Raw genomic sequence first — 4,250 nt, forward strand, 5'->3', positions numbered from 1 at the left:
GGTGACATTGGTGATCAGAGCTGAGGGAAGGGAGTCTGCTAATCGGGGCTGAGGGAAGGGAGGCTGGTGATCGGGCTGGGGGAAGGGAGGCTGGTGATCGAGCTGGGGGAAGGGAGGCTGGTGATCGGGCTGGGGGAAGGGAGGCTGGTGATCGGGCTGGGGGAAGGGAAGCTGGTGATCGGGCTGGGGGAAGGGAAGCTGGTGATCGGGCTGGGGGAAGGGAGGTTGGTGATCGGGCTGGGGGAAGGGAGGCAGGTGATCGGGCTGGGGGAAGGGAGGCTGGTGATCGGGCTGGGGGAAGGGAGGCAGGTGATCGGGCTGGGGGAAGGGAGGCTGGTGATCGGGCTGGGGGGAGGGAGGCTGGTGATCGGGCTGGGGGAAGGGAGGCAGGTGATCAGGCTGGGGGAAGGGAGGCTGGTGATCAGGCTGGGGGGAGGGAGGCTGGTGATCGGGGTGGGGGGAGGGAGGCTGGTGATCGGGCTGGGGGAAGGGAGGCTGGTGATCGGGGTGGGGGAGGGGAGGCTGGTGATCGGGCTGGGGGGAGGGAGGCTGGTGATCGGGGTGGGGAAGGGAGGCTGGTGATCGGGCTGGGGAAGGGAGGCTGGTGATCGGGCTGGGGGGAAGGGAGGCTGGTGATCGGGCTGGGGGGAGGGAGGCTGGTGATCGGGCTGGGGGAAGGGAGGCTGGTGATCGGGCTGGGGGAAGGGAGGCTGGTGATCGGGCTGGGGGGAGGGAGGCTGGTGATCGGGGTGGGGGGAGGGAGGCTGGTGATCGGGCTGGGTGAAGGGAGGCTGGTGATCGGGCTGGGGGGAGGGAGGCTGGTGATCGGGCTGGGGGAAGGGAGGCTGGTGATCGGGGTGGGGGAGGGGAGGCTGGTGATCGGGCTGGGGGGAGGGAGGCTGGTGATCGGGCTGGGGGAAGGAAGGCTGGTGATCGGGCTGGGGGAAGGGAGGCTGGTGATCGGGCTGGGGGAAGGGAGGCTGGTGATCGGGCTGGGGGAAGGGAGGCTGGTGATCGGGCTGGGGGAAGGGAGGCTGGTGATCGGGCTGGGGGAAGGGAGGCTGGTGATCGGGCTGGGGGAAGGGAGGCTGGTGATCGGGGCTGGGGGAGGGGAGGCTGGTGATCGGGCTGGGGGAAGGGAGGCTGGTGATCGGGCTGGGGGAGGGGAGGCTGGTGATCGGGCTGGGGGAAGGGAGGCTGGTGATCGGGGTGGGGGAGGGGAGGCTGGTGATCGGGCTGGGGGAGGGGAGGCTGGTGATCGGGCTGGGGGAAGGGAGGCTGGTGATCGGGCTGGGGGAAGGGAGGCTGGTGATCGGGCTGGGGGAAGGGAGGCTGGTGATCGGGGCTGGGGGAGGGGAGGCTGGTGATCGGGTGATCGAGGCTGGAGGAGGCCGAAGGCTTGCTTGAGGGGACTGGGGAGTACTCTGGCGATTTTAAGATCAAATCAGGACCTCCTAGCCGCTGACCACCATCGATAGTTAAAATGTCTCAATTATCATGGTCACACTCACAGGCCTGTAAGATCTGCAGCTGCCCTTAAGAATTCTGGTCCTACTGCCAGTGCTAGGCTCTATCAGGAGATGAGGCTGTGCCAGGGTTCCGTACCATATAAAAAGCTTGGGACAGGAAATCCAGGTCACCTTGGGACTGGCACTCAGTGGAGTACTGAGGGAGTGCTGCACCGTCGGAGGTGCTGTCGTTTGGGTGAAACGTTAATCAGAGGCCCCATTTCCTCTCTGAAGTGGGCGGAAAAGATCCCATGGCGCTATTTCAAAGAAAAGCAGGGGAGTTCTCCCCGGTGTCCTGGTCAATATTTATCCCTCAATCAACATCACTAAAACAGATTATCTGGTCATTAACACATTGCTGTTTGTGAGAGCTTGCTGTCTGCAAATTGACTGCCGCATTTCCCACATTACAACAGTGACTACACTTCAAAAGTACTTCATTGGCTGTAAGGCGCTTTGGGGCGTTCGGTGGTCATGAAAGACGCTATATAAATGCAAGTCTTTCTTTTTTATTGGATTGGAGCTGCACAGTGGGGGGAGGGGAGGACCAAGAAAATCAATCCTAATTTATCTGGCTACTTGTTTGTCTGCGCAAATTGTGCCTACCATAAGTAAAGTCCTTTGGAAATGCTTCACACACTGGCACGTTTGATTATGCCCAACTTGACACCAAGGTCCCACTCCTGTACTCCACTCCCCATGTGAGAACCATTTTAAAATGAAAATGACGTCTACTAGCTGATATAGTAGGTCGACTCCAACAGCTTCACTTCTAAGAGCGATCAAATACTGAAAATCCTCAATTTCTGATCAATTACATACACTTTATTGTCTGGTGTTAATTTCACCACTGATTCAATTGATAAGTCAATTGAAGTAAAATAAAAACAAAAGCCTCGTGATGAAGGTTTCAAATGTCCACAGTATGTATTTTGATCTAAACTGCTTAACATCTCAAACTTTACCTGTCAGCTCCCTTTTTAATGAAAGCTCTGGGGCTAGAAATTCATCTCGGGCGGTGGTGCAAATCGGGCCGTATCGGATCAGCCGCCCGTCAATGAAACGGAATATCGGGCGCTGTGCATAACGAGCATCCGATCTGGTGCTGCCTGTTTTTGCACCACTGCCCGAGACGAATTTCTGGGCCCTGGTGTATAGATATGGAGCAAACAATGGCCCAGAAATTGGGGTTGGAGGCTTCCCGCAGGTGCAAGCCCCCGACCTGCACTTACTTTGCGCGCCGGCCGTTATGCTGTGGGCCCCCGTGGGAGTCCGATCCTGGGCCTGCTCCGGCTGCCGGCGCACAGTGCTTGCATATCTCAGCGGCGCAGTTAGTTCGAAGCGTCCCCTGGGATCACGTGGGCCATGGGGAGCCAATCAGAGCAGGGAATGCTCCATTCATAAGTTTGACAGGAAGAGCTGTCAAAACTTAGAAATACTACGGGCCCCAAAACATCACTAAATCTTCAAATAAATTTTGTTTTAAAATCACACTTTTTAAATAAACTATAAATTACATGAAATAACTATTTTAAACAATAATTTAAAGTTTTGAAAAAAATAATTTTATTTTCTAATGGGGCTAAAAAATAATAAACCTATGGAAAAAATGTTTTAATTTTAATGAATTCACCACTTACCTTGTAAAAAGCAGGCTTTACGCCTGCTTTTTAAATGTGTAACTTCTGGAGACTTACCCTTCCGGGGAAACCTGCAAAAAAAAGTAAGTTTGATGCGCACGCGCAGCCTCTCCCGCGCACGCGTTCCACCTCTGAACCCCTGCTTTCAGGGGAATGGAAGTGCCGGTTTCCCGCGCATGCGCAGTTCATGCACAAAACCAGCACTTCCATTGGGCCTACGGGTGAGTACCCCGTGTGTACTCACCCGTGGAGACCCAAATTTCTGGGCCATTGTGTTTTCTTCTTGGTGGATCACCCATGGCATTGCTCATGGTGAGCCTGAGGACATTATTTTATACAGTAGGTCTACTCAGCCCCAGAAGCAGCCAGTCATTCTCCTCCCAGCAAAGGCGGAGATGATGCTCCCACGCAAGCAATTGTCTCTCCTTCTCCCTCCCATCCCCCCAGTTCAACTCTCTTCACAACAGTGTATTTCATCCTTTTTACCATCTGCTTTGCAATCCCCATCTTCAACCGGATCCCAGAGGGTCTTTTTCTCCCTCAGAAGGGTCTCTCCTCTTCTCACCCCTTAAGGAAACCCATCACCACCACCGCACCCCACCACCCCCCACCCCAACCCCATGGCTGTGTCTCTGTTTCACTTCACTTCCCTCTATCCCAAAGCACAGCGCTGCCAAAATCAGTGTTGCCAGGTTTTCAGGATATTTCTAAACCAATGGTCATTAAAAAGCAGCCCAAAAGTATTCGTTATTAATTGAAATGGAACATACAACAAAAACGTATGCCATTTTATGTAACCGAACTTTATCTAATACCGTTCTGGTCCAATAGCAGTAAATGATTTCTATATTTTCTCTTTCTCTGGTTACTGTATTCTCTCTAGTTTTTTGTAATGTTTTCCCTCAGGTTTCTGTATGCTATCTGTGGTTCTGCATTTTCTCTTCCTCGCTGTTACTACACGAATATTTTCCTTTATTTCTCCCAGTATTTGTTTCTCCGTCTGACTCTACAGTTATTGTAATATTTCCTCTCTCTCTCTCTCTCTCTATATACAGTCTTGAGCATCCCCGATTTTAATTGCTCCACCATTGGATGCCACCAA

This window comes from Somniosus microcephalus, chromosome 20 (genome assembly GCF_052327205.1).
Source record: "Somniosus microcephalus isolate GS21.2 chromosome 20, FLI_Smic_1.0, whole genome shotgun sequence".
In the NCBI taxonomy this organism is placed as follows: Eukaryota; Metazoa; Chordata; class Chondrichthyes; order Squaliformes; family Somniosidae; genus Somniosus; species Somniosus microcephalus.